The sequence below is a fragment of the Ochotona princeps genome, chromosome 28 (assembly GCF_030435755.1).
Source record: "Ochotona princeps isolate mOchPri1 chromosome 28, mOchPri1.hap1, whole genome shotgun sequence".
Taxonomy (NCBI): domain Eukaryota; kingdom Metazoa; phylum Chordata; class Mammalia; order Lagomorpha; family Ochotonidae; genus Ochotona; species Ochotona princeps.
Window position 1 is genome coordinate 11,808,475 of NC_080859.1, and position 17,480 is coordinate 11,825,954.

Below are 17,480 nucleotides of genomic sequence, written 5' to 3' on the forward strand. Positions count from 1 at the left end.
TTTGCAAAGCAACTACCTCATACATCATTTTTCTTTGGTTCATTGGCTACCCTGCTACCTCAGAAGCAAGTATAGTACCACTTTCCCTTTGGTCAGTTCTTCATTTATTTGTGGGTTGTTGTTTTCTGACATAGCCAAAGTCCTGACTGATACAGGACTTTTGCAAACCATTGTTGAATAAATTCTTTTTTTAAAAAAATTTATTTTGGGAAGGCTGATTTATATAGAGAAAAAGAAGCAGAAAGATCTTCCATCTACTGGTTTACTCCCCAAATGGCTCCAATGGCCAGAATTGAGCTGAACCAGGAATCTCCTCCTGGTCTGCCATGTGGGTGCAAGGTCCCAAGGCTTTGGGACATCTTCTACTGCTTTCCCAGGCCACAAGCAGTGAGTTGAATGGGAAGTGGAGCAATTGGGACATGTATCAGTGGCTATTTGGGATCCCTGTGCTTAGAGGTAGAGAATTAGCTAATTGAGCCATCATGCCAGGCCCGCTCATTTATTCTTCATAATTCTCTAGGGGTGCTTGCTTGCCACTTGTTAGCCATCACACCAAGCACCCAGGGAAATAGAGCAGCACTCTCTGCCACCCACAGCTAAACAGGAGACCGTGTGTGTGATAAATTCTATGCAAGTTACATAGAGGAATTTGTTTTTTTTTTTTAAAGATTTATTCATTTTTTATTACAGCCAGATATACACAGAGGAGGAGAGACAGAGAAGAAGATCTTCCATCCGATGATTCACTCCCCAAGTGAGCCATAAAGGCTGGTGCTGGGCCAATCCGATGCCGGGAACCAGGAACGTCTTCCAGGTCTCCCACGCGGGTGCAGTGTCCCAATGCATTGGGCCGTCCTCGACTGCCTTCCCAGGCCACAAGCAGGGAGCTGGATGGGAAATGGAGCTGCCGGGATTAGAACCGGCGCCCATATGGGATCCCGGGGCTTCCAAGGCGAGGACTTTAGCCGCTAGGCCACGCCGCCGGGCCCACATAGAGGAATTTGCAACACTTGAATTAGGTAGGTGGCCTCCATCCACTGATGGCTGAGTGGCTCAGTGGGCTATGGCAGATCAGGTAGGAGATGCGCTGTCAGAAGACCAGGGCCCAGCTGTGAACCTCCAAGGAGCCTTATCATGCCTTGTGAGAACCTGTCATGTGCAACATTCTGCCAACTTCATTTTATATTTTTTGAAAGAGTTATTGTTTATTTGAAAGTCAGTGTTTAAAAAAAGAGGCAGATATTTTATCCATAGGCTCACTTCTCAGGTGGTTGCAACAACTAGTGCTGTGCCAAATCAAAGCCAGGAGCCAGGGATTTCTTCTAAGTCCCCTATGTGGGAGGCAGGAGCCCAGGCCATTGAGCCATTTTCTCCTGCTTCTCCCATGCCATCAGCAGGGGACTGGTTCACAAATGTAGCAGCTAGGAGCCAAACCAGTGCCCATCTGGGATGTTGGCATTGCCAACAACAGCTTTACCCTCTTTGCCACAACACTGGCCCTTTCATTCCCCCTTTGAACAAGAAAGTTATATTACTGTGTTCTTCCTGAACCTGCTTTTGGAAGAAGGCTCTGGAAGCAGAGGCCATGGTACCAAGACTCTGTCCCTTGTGGACCATTTATCTCCCGGGAGTAGACACGTGGAGATTGGCATCTGTATTCAGCAGCCTCAGCCGTAGATAGATTCAAAGCAGATGTGGGTTTTCAGCTTTAGAACCTGCATTGAAAATACAACATGAGATTGGCTCTTGTATGGAGAACCAGTTTAGCGTCTCTGCCTTTCTGGGAATTCAGAACACTTCTCACTAAATTGTGGTGGCCAAGAAGACAGCAAAGCACTGACTCATTTTGGAGATAAGAGGCAAGATGAGCTGAGCTGATTGAGCTCTGGGGCAGTTTCAAAGCAACTTGCTCAATTAGCCCTGGATGTGGCTGGATTAGAAACCATGACTCAGAGCATACTCTTCTACTGGGTAACATGACTAAGCAATTCCTACCCCAAACAAACAAGAGGAGGCCGCCCTTGTTGTCTTTGGCAGATAATTCCAAGGTCTCATACACAAACAGGCAATCATTTTGGAGGATGGTCTCAGAGCCTCCTTGCAATCCTGGCAACATTCCGATCAGTGAGTCCCATTTCCTTCCACATGCAGGACTAACTGGTTGGAGGATGAATTTTCATTCTTAAATAGATCTGGCTTCCCCTTTCCTCCCTCTTCCATTTCTTTCTTCACTTCTATGCTTTAAAGCTCCAGTCAGTCATTTCAGAACAGTTTTCAATATAGTTTCATATAATATCTTTGTGCGTGTAGTGCAGTTCTAAACTTTTCAGCTGAGCACTGGAGACCAAATTAGGAATCCTGGACCCCTTGACTTCGAGCAAGCTATGCATTTTCACTTTATCATTGGTTTAAATGTTGAGAGACCTGCCTGAGTATATTCGAGAAGCCACCTTCTCTAACGACTTGCCCCAAAGTTAGGATGTCGATGACCCCTTCTTTCCAGCTTTACCATTCTTCCCATATGTTGGAGATTCTCAACCCTGCTGAACATTGGACTCTAGCACAAAATGCTGGTGCCTGAGCCCCATTCATGAGGATTCTGATATATTGGTCTGAGGTGTGGTTCAGAATGACATATAAGCAAACTCTCCAGGTGGTTGGCGAGCCAGACTTGGGAACCACTCTGTTAGTGTTGGAACTTGGTCAGTTCCAGTGAAAACCTCTAAATTCAGTGGGAAAGGTTGGTCTGGTCTAATGAGTCACTAGGCAAAATGTCTTCAGCAGGTGTTGGAACAAAGGCTGCTGTGGAGACCGAGAACATTCTTGGGCCTCAGTGCTGAGTACCCCATACATTAAGAGTTTCAACATCTTTCCCTATTTCTTGCTGCTTGGTTTCTGAGAATACCACCTAGCCATCCCTGTAGTCAATGCATAAATTGCCTTGGTGAAAGTTAGAAAAAGATACGGCTTTGTTAAGATCTTTATTGCTATTTTGGTGGAAATTGTCAGAACAAATGTAGAAGTCAATGATGAGAACCTTGTGAATGCTGCCTCACAGAGTTGTGCAGTGCACAAATCATATAACCACACCTTGTGGTCCATCATGCTCTTGTTTTTTCCTGCTTCAACAATTTGTAACCTGAACTCATGACCTGGAGATGTTAGCCCTCTGATGCCAATTGCTGGCAGGCTGGCCTGGCCGTAACAATTAAGATAAAAGGCAACTTCAAAGTCTGAGATGATGGGGTGGATGTTCTCAATAGGCTGTCTGCCTCATGGCTCTGCCGTGTGGCTTAATTTAGTACAGGTTACCAGGTAAATTAATTCAGAGTTGACCTAGTCAGTGTGGGGAAGCTGTGAATGAGCAATAAATAAAACCTATGCAAGCTCATAGGCCTTTGCTTGACAATCTTAGATGGCTTTATATGCTTACACAGAGCTAAAGAGTAATAGAATCTGCCCAGCCCCAGCAATCTGGCTGAGTAAGCCCAGCTTATTTTTAGTATCTTCATTGTTTTTGTTCTTCCTGAAAGTAGATATGAAGAAGAAATAGGAGTGCTACACATGGAATATTATTTTTAAGTGATTTATTTTATCTGAAAGATGGAGTTACAAAGAGAGGGAGCGTTGGAGAGAGTCTTCTATCCGCTGGACCACTTCCCAAATGGCCACAACAGCTAGGTCTGGCTTAAGCCAAAGTCATGAGCCAGGAGATTCTTTTGGGTCTCACATGTGAGTGCAGGAGCCTAAGTGCTTAGGCCAATCTCTGTTGCTTTCCCAGGCATGTTAGCAGACATCTGAATCAGAAGTGGAGCAGTTCAGGACTTGAACCTGCACCCATATGGAATGCTGACACTATAGCAGTGCCTTTATGGAATGGGTCTCAATACTGACCCCCCACATGGGATATTCTAATCACAGGATTCAGTCCTTCACCTTAGCCAATCTCTGATTGGTCAGTGGGTTCCAAGGAGGGGCAGTTTAGCAGATTCAGGTAGTGTTAACAATTGTGTGCACTAGAAGCTTCTGCATGGACAGAAATGTACATCTGTGCTGTTCAGTGAAGTAGGCATAGGCCTCAGGTGGCAACTGAGCACTTGAAGTATAGACAGTGGGAGAAAAGGAATTTTTCATTTTACATATTTTTAAATTTAATCACTACAGATGGCTAGTGGCTATCATATTAGTAAGGGTTTGAAAGATAAAGAATAAAACTGATATTTGTTGTGTACCGTCCATTGATCAGGTGCACCACACCAGGAAACCTTCCCAAGGTAGATACGATTTTCGGTTTCTAGATGGAAATTAGTTGAGCTCAGAGAATCAGTAGTCCAAGGTCTCATGACTCATGAATGTTCATGTCAGCCTATTAGCTTAGGTGTGTTTTTTATTCTGAAGCCGACAGTTGCAGTTCTCTTGGCAGAGGTAATCATCACTATGAGGAGTTGGAAGCCTAAATTTCTCAGGAAGACAAAAGTAAGAACAATGAAGATATTCTTATCAAATGTCACTGAGAGATGAGGAGTGAAGATGGAGGGCAGAATCAGCTCTTAACAGGTGGAATGGTGATGTGGAGGCAGGGACATTGGGTAAAGGAAGACGGCTGTACCTGCTGCCATGGTAAAGAGAGGTCGTCTTTTCTATGGCCCTTCAATTTTGTCTATACCTAAAATCATGTGCTCCATCCTTACTACTTCCTTCATCACATTAGCATTAGGTTCTCATTCCCTGTACTGAACCATCTGTAGTTCATTGCTCAGGACTGACAAGAGCTAAGGGCAGGAGTCATAAAGCTTCTTTTCCTTCGATCCCAAACCCTGACCAAAGAAATGTCATTTTGCACAGCTGGTTCTCTTTCTATCAACATCGTCCACCTTTTATGCCTAACATGCTGGAAGTCCTTTCTTTACTCCAGCTGGTGAATATACACTGGTCCTCATGGCAGTAACTATCAGCCCTGGATGCGTTAGAAGCAAGTGGTGCATGTTTTAGAAGAAAGAGGCAGGGAGCCCCAGGTTCTGAGAGTATGTTTTTGATGCCCCCCCAAGTGAGTCTAAAGGACAGGCTAGGCTATGACTCACATCCTTTGCTGTTTCCCTGTCTGCATGGATCCCAGGCTTTGGCTACTTCCAGATCTTGTGAACCCAGGGTTCTAGATAGGTGGATTTGTGTCAGTGGTGAAGGGTGGGTATCACTGTGGGGGCAAAGGCTGAAGGAACCGGACGATGGGGAAGACAGAGATGCAGCCAGGACTCCATGGAGGTAGACCAGCCTTTGGGGGTGTATGGAGCACGAGAGGAGAGCGAGAACTTTAGGTAGAGTGGTCAATATTGACCTTTATTTCACTATGCATAATTTGGTGAAGTCCTATAGTGCTGGTTCCTGGAACAGCACAGAGATAGAAGTGCCCTTGCTATGGAGAAAATTTAGATTGGGAATCAAAAAACAGGAGTGGAGAGAGGAAGCAATTTTGAAGGCTTGGTTGACCAACTAAGAGAAATTCTCACCTCGCTTTTGGTGTGTACCATTTGCCTTTTATTACCCAGCACAGTTAGTGCTTGTGCACATTGTTGGGTATGTGTTACCTGTGCTATAAATTATACTCAGTGATGGCAGGGTCCTCTGTTTGTATCTCCAACTTTCTAGGTCTGTTTAGGCACAGTTTAGACAAACTGGAAGCAGACTTAGTGCAATATCCACCTGCAACTTTTCTCATAAGGATTATGTGTGAATTCTATGTTTATAATAGTTTTTGGCAAATGCTCTGGTGTAAACTGTGTTAAGTCCACTCCTCCCCCTGTAACTTGCTTTTTGCCAACCCATTCCCTTCTCCATATCAAGTTCCTGTGTAAAACCAGGGCCCACGTCGAACTATTTTCTGTGCCTCCAAGGGGATTTGAAAGGAGAAATTTAACAAGAAAATAAATGTTCCTTGGTGGGGTCACAGGAGGGTCTGTGTTTGTGGGAACAGCACGTTGTCCTCTCTTGGAAGCAGCATCAAGTACATTTCCATGACTTCATGCCTTTTTGTCTTTGGCACCAGCTTCAACATTCCTCTGAAAACTGTCTTTTGAAATTTTTGTTTAATTCTTTGAGAAGCAGGGGAATAGGAAGGTGGCGACAGAGATCAGAGACAGAATGTGCGCATAAACCCTTCTGTCAGCTGGTTCACCCCCTGACTCACTGCAGCTGCTGCTGAGCAGAGCCAAAGGCAGGAGCCTGGAACTCAATCTAGGACCCTCATCTTGGTGGTGAGGGGTCAACTACTTGAGCCATCACCCCTTCATCCCTAGGTCTGCATCAGTGGGAAGGTAGAATCAGGAACCAGGCACTGTGAGATAAGATGTGGGCTTTGTGAGCTGGCATCCTAACTGCTAAGTGGCCCCTGTCTTTGTTTGTGTGTGCAGTGCTGAAAATGGGAAGGCTTAGAGGCAAAATGCTTCTGTTACTTGAGAGCTTGTCTACTTCTTCATGCCTTCCTAACATAAACAGAACTTCTACACGTGTCTAGCGGTATACCTGGCACCTTCCAATTAATATTGTGTTGCTGTGATTCTTTCACATTGTAGAGTTTATTTAAGTACTCATGGTTACGTATTTCACTATTTCTGAGCACTTAATTCTATTTCCCTTGGAGCCTATTAAAATTGTTGCTGCAGATATTCTGGTACATGTGTTCAGGTGACTGAATATATGAGTTTCTTTGAAGAACATACCAAAAAAAAGGAGTTGCTAGGTCACAGGGTGTGGACACATTCAATTTATGGAACTGCTTATTATACAGTGTCCCCTGTCTGGAGAGGTGTCTGGGGTGCCCCCACTGGGCCTTTTCACTACAGGCATTCGAGCACATGTACTAGTTAAGCTATCCCCACCGAAACAGTACCAACAGAATTGCTCATGCAGCTATGAGAATGGAGAGGTTCCACTACCTGTCGTATACCAACTGGAGATCTGGGAAAGCTGATGATGTGATTCAGGCTGAAGCCACAGGCTTGAGCACGACGGCACGGGGTAGAGAGAAGGCCCACTGTGCTGTAGTCTGAAGATCTCAGAGGACACAGAATTCTCAAGTATGAAGGACAGCAGGAATTAGGCATCCCAGCTCAAGAAGAGTTCACCCTCTCTCCACTTTTTGTTCCACTCAGATCCTCGGCGAGTTGGGTGACACCACCTACCGTAGTGAGGGGTGAATCTTCTATACCCAGTCTCTGAATCAAATGCTAATCTCTGCCAGAAGCATCCTCATAGACACACCCAGAAATTATATCTAGGCCCTCAGCCCAGTTAAGTTGGCATATAAAATGAACCACTGTAGTGCAGCATCACACTGTGATTTATTTTGCATTTTTAGTACCTATGGAAGCTGAGAATTATGTTTATTGATCATTTACATATAGTTTTTCTGCTTTTCAAAAATCATGGTTATTCCAATAGTGTATAAAAAAGAAACATCATATTTTCCCTTGCTAATTTTACTGTTATTATTATTATTATTATTATTAGTGCAATATCACTGAGTAATCAAATTCTCCCCTCTTAGGCTAATCTAATAATTTTCCAAACGGTTGAGTTCCCTAGTACTTATGAGGACTACTTTGTCCCAAAACCAAGAGTGGCATTTCATAAAATTCAAATAATGTACTATTTGTTAGGTTGGGCACAGTAGAAGTAACTCCAGTACCCTGCTGGAAGTCAAGCTTATATTCCCATCCAGGAGTGTTTGGAATGACAAATCACCCTGACCTTATCTCTGTGCATCAGCAAACACCATGATGAATACCCATGCTGCACATCATGCATGCACAAACTTAGAAACTTCTGCCTTCTCCCATCTTCCACACCTGAGATGTAAAAAAAAAAAAAAGCCCAGGGCTGTGCCCAGCATAATTGCCTAGTGGCTAAACTTGCCTTGCATCCTTGAGGATCCTGTATGTGTGCCAATTTATGTTCCAGCTGTTCCACTTCCCATCCAACTCCATGCATATGACCTGAGAAAACAGTGCAGGATGGCCCAAAGCCTTGGAACTTGCACCCATGTGGGAGACCTAGAAGAAGCTCCTGGTTGCTGGCTTCAGATTGGCTCAGCTCTAACCACTGGGGAAATTTGGGGAGTAAACCAGGGCATGGAAAATCCTTCTGTCTCTCCTTCTCTCTGTAAAATCAGCCTTTCCAATAAAAATTAAAATAAGTCTTAAAAAAAAAAAAAAGCCCAGTGCTATAGACCCTGGGTGGCCAGTTCCCTCATGCAGTCACCCTGCCAATGTCATGTAGAAGTGGTTCTAGATCATCTTCTGCCAGATAGCAGTCTGTCAGACCCTCTCCTCTGGCTGGTAAAACTGCCTGAACTAAAACTGTCTCAATCGCCTTTGAACCTGACATTTAGTACTAAATGTAAACAGATTCCAGGAAAATCTTTGGTTATCCATGTAGAATTTGACTGATAAAAATCGTAAGATGAGATCAAGTATCCCCTACATCACTTGAGGCTTCCTCAAAAGACAACCTTCACTGCAGAGAACAAGTCCTGCCAACTTGTCTTAATAAGGTTTGCTTCCAAAATGAGAATCTTGTTCTGGAGTTGCCACGACATTGACAAACTTAATTTTAATGCTTGTAGCTCTTGTGTAAGAGGCCTTATCTGTTACTGGAATTCAAGGCTGCCAAGCTTTAAGCTGAGGTAGGAGAACTTCAGAGAAGGTTTCCACAGTTAGGTGAACCGGATACATTCAAAGACCTAATCAAGAGAGGGGAATGCTGGGGGATTTGCTGAAAACTACATGAGCAGAATGATCGCTGAGAAAAAAAAAAAAAAAAAAACATTAAAACAAAGCAAGAGAAGAAAGAGAACCATGGAAATATATTGAGATTGATCTCAATTTTTCCATTCTAAGAAAATACAGAATGGATTTATGGCCCATTGGCAAGTGACAAAGGTATATGAGAAGTGTTGATTCTCCTTGCTGGGAAAAAAAAGAGACATTGGAGTTGGTCATCTATTGCTGACAAAATTTCTTATCCCATGGGTGTATCCGTGGGATTTAAACAGATTGCAAAGCTTTCCAAGTTGCTGTCTGAGATTTTTCACAGAGAATATTTTTTGTGTGAAAATGGCTACTTCGGGAATAGTACTCTCAGAGCTGAAATTCCTCTGAATTCTCTCCCACACTGATCAAGAGAGAATACAGTGGAAATGTCCCTTCACCTGCTCATTCTCCTTGCTCCTGAATTGGCCCGCACACGTAATAGATCATAGGTTCCTGACGGGATATTGAAGCTTCACTGTCTGCCCCACACATCCCTGCATGTGCTGAAGGCGTGAACATTTCACATTTCCTTCTAAAATGCATGTAAACTTTGAAGAGGGCACTCCCGAGATACTCAGCATTTGATATCTAAGCCAAAACTTGCTTAAAAACAATCCAGCATAGGAAAGAGACTAGAGAGAAGTTATAAGAGGAAAAAAAGAGTTAAAAAAACTTCAATTTCAGTCTTGATTCTGCTCCCCCAAATTTACCAAAGTTCTCACTCCCTAAAGTTATGTGGGGATTTACTTCTTATCTCAGGAGAGTTACAAATTAAAAGATAAGGGCCAAACTGGGTGGCCCAGCGGCTAAAGTCCTTACCTTGAATGCACCAGGATGCCATATGAGCTCCGGTTCTAAACCCGGAAGCCCCGCCTTCCATCCAACTCCCTGATTGTGGCCTGGGAAAGCTGTCCAGGATGGCCCAAAACTTTGGAACACTGCATCTGTGCAGAATACCTGGAAGAAGCTCCTCGTTCCTGGCTTCAGATCAGCACAGCTCTGGCCATTGCAATTACTTGGGGAGTGAATCATCAGACAGAAGATCTTCCTCTCTGTCTCTCCTCCTCTGTGTACCTGACTTTGCAATAAAAATAAATCTTTTTTTAAAAGTAGCATATTTGGAATAGTTATCAAGAAATTAAAAAACTGCTTAAGCCACTACTCAAGCATGTATATATAAGAGGTATTTGTACATCCATTTTCATCTGTTATCTCCTGGCATGAGGGCTGAGGCAACAGCAAGAGGGGAAAGCAGCTGAATAATTACTTTCACTTGTCCCTAACCTTTGTCTATATGTCTTTTTCTCTATTAACTAATCACTTCCCCTCTGCCCCTCTGCACAGCTCATGTTTCAAAAGTAGTTGGACAATTGCCACATTGCCTTTTCCATTCTACAGTGGAGATCCTTCTATGTTTGGGGGACATTTGATGGCAGTCATCAACAGGGGAGGGAAAGGCAGTGTGGGAGAGCAGACTACCTGCCAGATTGTCCTATGTCCCAGATCTCTCTCTCCTGATGTCCTTTCTCCCTCCAATCTAGAATGATCCCTTTAGGGGGAATGAAACATTGGCGTGTCAGGGATGAAGTCAGACAACCCCTTGAAGTGGTAGCAGATTCTGTTACCTGGAAGATAAGCCTACCTTTGATTTTTGAAGAAACAAATGCTTTAAAGCTTCAGATAATTATGCCTAAGATAATTCACAGCTGGCCTGGGAATCTTTAGTTTTTCCGTAGACAGTAAGACATATTTTAACTTATTCCCAGATGTACAAAGTCTAGTCATGGACCTGGTGAGTCACTAATTGCCTTTAAAGTTGCAATAAAAGTTGAGACCTTTACTAAAGAGCTTGTGTTCATCAAGCTTTGATCCAGGTTCAGTTAGGCGTTTGAGATGGGAGTTGATAACTCCCTGTTAGAGAGAGAGAGGCTGCAGTATTTGTATATATTCTCTAAGGTTCAGATCCAACAAATGCCGAAAGATGTGAACGAAGTGTTGGAAAAGCATCTGGTTGGCCAGCAACAGGTGTCGGAGCAAAGCTGGGTGTTTGTGAATGCAGATGACAGTTTGCACAAGCTACCCTGCTTGTCCTGCCTGGCCTTACTTTCTTGTCCTCATCCCTTCCTCTCTGCCATTCTCTCCTCCCACCCTTTCCATGGAGGTAGCACATCGACTCAAGGCAGCATTTGTTCTGAAGGACATAGGTAATTCAAGGGTTATTTATGTTCAGATATTACTTACCTAATTTAGATAGCTCAGCAATGATGAAATACTAGCGTGGCAGAATGTAAAAGGGTTTAGCCCAGCTTATTAAGTTGTTATGATGCACATTACAGACTCATTTGCTGTAATTAATTAGTGGAGAGAGGATAGAACCTCCGCCTTAATTGCTTCTATCCAACAAATGTTTTCGAGGAGAGTTCATTTATTAAGAGTACGACTGAGAACACATCTGCTAAAAGCTCTTTTTGTCCTCCCACTTTGCATTATTTTCCAGGGCTATTATTTAAAATAAGCTTCAAGCTCTAAATGGAAGCATAAGTTATATTGCCTTGCTCCTGGTTTCATCTGCTAAGCTTACAAGCAATGTGGTTTTCTCCCAGTAGTTCCTGGTAGATCCTTGTGCTTTAACTCTTTCAAGTCCTTATTCGGATAATAGCCGAGGGATGGACAGTGGGGCTGTTTTCCCCCTGTCCTTGCCAAATCACCAAAGCAGGATCAGAAGACAGGCAGAATTGCTCAAAGTAATAGTTTGAAGACTCATAGTAAATATACACAGTGTTGACATTGATCCCCTAAACTGGCATTATTATCTTACGGCTCTATCAGCATGCAAAGAGCAGTGACTCTTTAAAATGACTTGGCTCTTCACAGTTTTCAAGGTGGTTTTTGAAGAGATTATTTCATTTGGTCATCTTCCAATCGCTGAAGGTTAGGCTAAATGTCACTGCATTCCATGTACAAATGAAGGAAGTGAGATTAAAGCTTGCTAAGGAACTTGCCTTAGAGCACACAGTGGTCTTTAGAGGAAACGAGCACTTCCGGCCTCCTGATAGCTGGCATACACAGATCCCACCATACTACTGTTGCTAGATGTTTTACACTTCAGAAGACAAATACAGCAGATATGTATTTAATACATAGATTCAACAAAGTTCAGCCTTCTATGTACTGAATTCAGATCATCTCTGGCATTTGTTTGAAAATACCACTAGTGCATCTACAACATCTTGCTCCCAGTTTATCCCCACCTCTGCTGCTCATGCTTGAGAGTCATCACTGCCCTGAATTTGCCATGGCAATTTCAGGAGGGTTTTCATCTTTTTTCTCCTTTTGCATGTCTATGGACATACCTGATATTATCTTGTGCCTTCACATTTGACACAGATGAACTTGCCTGTACTATTTGGCAATTTCAGAAATTTGCTTTCCTCACGATCTCTCTAGCAACTGATGATTCCAACTTTTACATTAGTTCTTCCCACAATTCCATTGGTATGTAATGATTTTTTTTTTGTTTTGATCTGCTCACTAATGAATTTGTCTATCTTTTTCTGATACCTATTGGTAATTGGGATCTCTTTCTCTGCAAATTACTTGATTTGCCTAATTTGCTTTTTCAGCTTTTTTAAAGTGAGCAAAGCAAGATTTATTATAGATATGAATGTTAGAAACTTTCTAACTGGAAGGGTAGGCAGCTAGTTCAGGGTCACAAGCTTGGAAGCCACTCCCCGCCCCCACCACTTAGTTATTTCTTCCTGACGACCTGTGATGCTCACCTATCACTACCTGGAACCTGAGGGGGTGTATTGTATTGTTGTGTAACCACTCCCCTCACAAGCCCCTGTAAAGCCCATGATATGGCGAGTCTCTTGGTCCAATGCTTCCATCGCTCTGGCTCTGCTACTCTCCGGCCTCCACAGTACCTGCTTGCTCTCCCCCATAAGCAGAGTGTGAGGACAGGGAGCCCCTGAGCACGGCCCCTGTGTGTCTCTATTCCTTGATACTTTGTATTTCTAATTTCTGTGCTTTTAAGAGTTCCAGGAGAGGTGAGGCACAGAAGTAATGGAAAGTGGGCAGAGAAACCAGGGAATGGTGAATGTCTGCAGGTTTATAAGTATGCCCAGGTTGTTCGCTGTATGTCTCTTAGGATAACTTACATTGATGGGGAAGCTGGGACATAGGTCTTCAGTTTAATGAATGGACTTCAGGGTAATGACCATTTGTTCCTCTTGGGGTTACAACTGATTGGATTGCCATATGGACTTGTGATTTGCTGTTTCTAGTGGGCCCTAATCTCACCAAGCTTGGTTAATAAAGACTCCTTAATAAACCTTAGACTTGTCTGGCATGATCTCACTCACAGATGACAACAGAAGGACCTGATACAACAGATCAACTGGAAAGTGCATTGCTTCAGTGTTTGAAGCTCCAAGGTCAGGAGTCAGTCCTCAAGTGTATTTTTGAATGCCTGCCACCGAGAGCACATCCAAAGATCTGGTGGAACATAGAGGATTCAATGGAGATGTTCAGTCATACCAAGTTTACTTATGAAGAATTACTTTTTAAATATTCATGAAAAAATAGCTTCAAAGGAAGAAAAATAAATCCAGTAAATACAGCCAAAGGTATAAAAGCAAAAGGATGATTAAATATTCTAATGTTCATTTTATTTGATTTTTAAAGATGAATTTATTTGAAAGGCAGAGTGACAAAAAGAGACACAGAGAAAGATGTTAGGAATTTTCACCACAAGTTCAAATGTCACATACAGAAAGTCACAGGAGGTCTTTATTTGGCAGAGGGGAAGGTGGCTATGGGAGGGTAGAAAGCAGAGAAGAGAGTGAAGGCAGAGAAAGCACGAAGGGGAGAGCAAGAGCAAGAGTAAGCAGAGAGCAAGAAAGGAAAAGGCATGCATGTAACAGCATGCCTTTATGGCCAGGAGCAGGTATTAGGACCAGGGAGCCATGAGGGATTGGTGGATAGGGCCATCAGATATGCTGGCCAGGGGCAGGTATTAGGACCAGGGAGCCATGAGGGATTGGTGGATAGGGCCATCAGATATGCTGGCCAGAGGCAGGTATTAGGACCAGGGAGCCATGAGGGATTGGTGGATAGGGCCATCAGATACGCTGACATGAGGTTACACCAGATTGGTGGGAACAAGGTTACAGAGTTAGATGAGACTGGTGGAGAACAGGGTTGCAAGGTTACAGCAGATTGGCAGATAACAAAATTTGAACCTAAAAGACATGACCCTTACAAAAACCAAAACCTAAGGGAAGCAGATATTTAAAATGGCACTGAGTCTGAAATGGCAAAGTCTTGTCAATCTTGGAGGCTGATATTCAAGCCACTCCTCACATTCCTTCCTTTTGTTTTATATATATATATAAAAGAGGGGGAGGTATTGTTCTCTTCCATAGCTTCTTTGAGCTGAGTTTGAGTTCTGTGTTCTCTAGGTGGCAGTCTCACGGTGGTTGGAGAAGGAGTGGGCGGTCTGAAGAGGCTGGTCACCCTGCAAAAGAAGCTGGTTAAATGTTTGATTAGAAATTTTTTTTTTGCATTTGAATTTTAAAAAAGGCAAGGACCTGTAGGAAATCCCCAGAAAAGTAATATTAAAGAAGGGAAGAGAGGGGCAAGCAAAGATATTAAAGGGGACTGGGTCTAGGAAAACCAGTTGTTATTGGCTTGGGATTGATGGAGGCAAGCTTTGCTGTCTGAGTCTTTAACATCCTGTTCAATATTCCCTGATTCATTGATGCAGAAGCAACATTCCTCTTGGAGAAACACACAGGTGCCTTCTTTTCTTGCTGTGAGGAGGACCAGTGCTTTCCTGCTTTAGAAGGTTGTGTGTGCCAGAGAAGCGAGTTGGCACTGGAGAGAGCCCAGGGAGAAAGCAGTGGTATCTAGGGCTGTTTTGCATTTGTCTGATAGTTGCTTGATTGAGGTAACTGAGTGTCCCAGGTTTCCTTCCTGTAATCTAACAGAGGATGAGGAGGTAGCCAAGAGTGCTGGGAGGAGAATGGCTTGGAGTGGGCTGGCAAAGGGAGCATCCATGAGAGTTTTCCCTTGCTGTTCAAGGACAATTGGGGCACAATTGTTACCAAAATGGAAGGGCCAGGGGAGTTAGAATTGGTTGTGGCATAGATGGAGCCTTTGCACCACGTAAATGAGCCTTGGGGAGAGGAGGTAAGATTGGTTATTGAACTATGGTAGAATAGGAGGAGTTATCATAAGTTAGAGATATATATAGGAATGGAGGGAGAGGTTACTTATCAGAAGTCCTTTTTGAAAAGGTAGTTTGAGTTCTTTTGGAGGTTTGCAGAAATACATTGTCTCCACGGGTTGATTTGATGAGTTTGTCTTAGGGGGTGCCTCTGGTTGTGCATAGATAAGTGGGTATATCATAGATGGCAGGAGATTTTGTAATTGGTGGGCGCTGCTTTGAGTTAAAAAGGGGTATTGTGGGGAGGATTAGACTGGAATATGAGTGAGCAGAGGCTTGTATTGGCCTAGGAAGAGTTGGTTAAAAGATTGTCTAGAGAAATAGGGTGTAAAAGAAGCAAGAACAATATGTGTGGTTGTGGCAAAGAAAAGCACTTCTGATCATATGGTATGTACATTCTAGTAAGGAGTGGAGACAGTCGGGTTTGCATTTAGTGCTCATTCCCTCCTTGTACTTGTGGAGACTCTGACTGTTGTCAGGAGCTTTCAGGCCTTTTTGGGCTGAGTAGGAGCAAAGTAGAGGCCTGTGGTAAAGCCAGGGCTCCAGCAGAAGATGGCCTTGAGGGCTACCATGCCAACTAACAAACTGTTTCTGAGGTCTTACACTCATGGGCACTTGAGTTTCAAGTCTGGAGGAGACATACCTAACAGATAGGTTTAATACCCAAGATCCCAGAGAACAGCCAGAGTACCCAGGAAAGCTGTGCTGCTACCCAAATCCAGAAGTTTCCCCACTGAAGGGCAATGAGAAGTTGACAGGAGGGGTTTGATAATGAGGTGGGTGTTAAGGCCTGACCATGCGTATGTGAGGCCCAAGATCATTTATCTCTTCTTATGGGGAACTGGAAGAGACATCTACAGGGAGGTGTGAAACTCTTCAGGGGGAGGCATCCCGTTGACTCCCATTACCTGGCTGGACAGAGAAGAGAGCTGGCCTGAATAGGAGGCTAATAAAGAACAGGCAGTGTCTCTAGATAAGAGCATACAGCTTTACCTGTGATGTTGCTAACTCTAAGGCATCCCTTCCATAGCAATGATTTTTTTTTTAGAAGCTGGGCTGAGTGAAGGCCTTTTTAACTTGTGGCCTACAGTGGTTCTGACCGAGGAGTCCTTCAGCTCCTAGAGCAGTTCCATTTCTAGTGGCCTGGCTATTGGCAGAGCAGACAGGGTTCTTTGTGAGCCACTTCTAACATGGGCAGCTGTTTGCTCGATCTCCTGGCTTCCCACATTGTAAGCAGGTGCTACTAGAGGTAGACTGGTCTTGCCCTTTCCTTGACAGCAGATCACTGTATACAGCCACATTAATGGGGCTCATAATGCCTAGCTGGCTGCTATTTCCCCTGGGCCTCTGGTAAAGGGGACCACAGAAGCAGCCTTGGGGATGTCAGCCAAGGGGATGCTCAGTTCTGTCCCTAAATTCTCAATGGACTGAGCTAGAATTTGTAGTCACAAGCACATCCTAAGTGTTTCTATTGTGAAGTAAGATAATGTCTGTGAGGATATAATTGTGCTCCTTAGTCTTATAATTTAGCCAGCCTTTCTGTAAGGTCTGGAGATCAAACTATACAGTCTGAGAGTCCTGCAGAGTCAGAGAGAGAGAGAGAGTAGATGAAGAGTGAAGAAAGGAGTCAGAACCACCAGATTGATTGATTACACTCAGTAACAATATCAGGTGAAAACTATCAAATAACGGTTCTAGAACACATTTCCCTGAAAAGTTTGATGTCTGCTATAAATTTAAGACAAGAATACAGGTTTACAGTAAACCTAAATTGTACACTAGAAAAAGCAATGAGCATATAGCATGAGTAACTTGGTTAGTGAACTTGAGTACAAACATGTCCATGACTTTAAAAAGAATATTTTTAAAAAATAACATGAGATTTTAACTCCTGTGAACCAAAGAGATTTTTGTGTTGATGAAGCAAATGTAGGTTAGGACAGAGGGATAAATCAGTCTTAGCAATGATTTTGTTGCAAGTTAACAAAATCTATCCAATCAACTAAGAGAGCACTGGCACGTAATGCGAATCATTTAATCAACCAAGCTTACATCAGTGCACAAAAGTGGCCTTAAACAGATACCTGGATTAAGCATCATGCACTTTATCCAATCAGTAAGAGTCAGATCCCATCTAGTTGTGAACAATAGAACCAGGCAAACAGGACCTTCCAATTCTATTTACAAATAGAAAAAAAAAAAATAGGTCAACCAGCTTACTGCCTAAGCTGTAAAAGAAAAGCAAGATGTCATCCTGAAATAAGATAAGCATTTTCATGTTCCTTTCGGGACTTCCCAAGAACCCAAGGTTATGGCAAAGGCCAGGTTTGGACATGTCCCAGAAATGTTTCAGAAGACCTAGCTTTACTGTTGCCATTTTCTATTGTCTGGGCTGTCACTGTTTAAGATCTTTGGATGCTTTAAAAATTACAATGGATTGATTA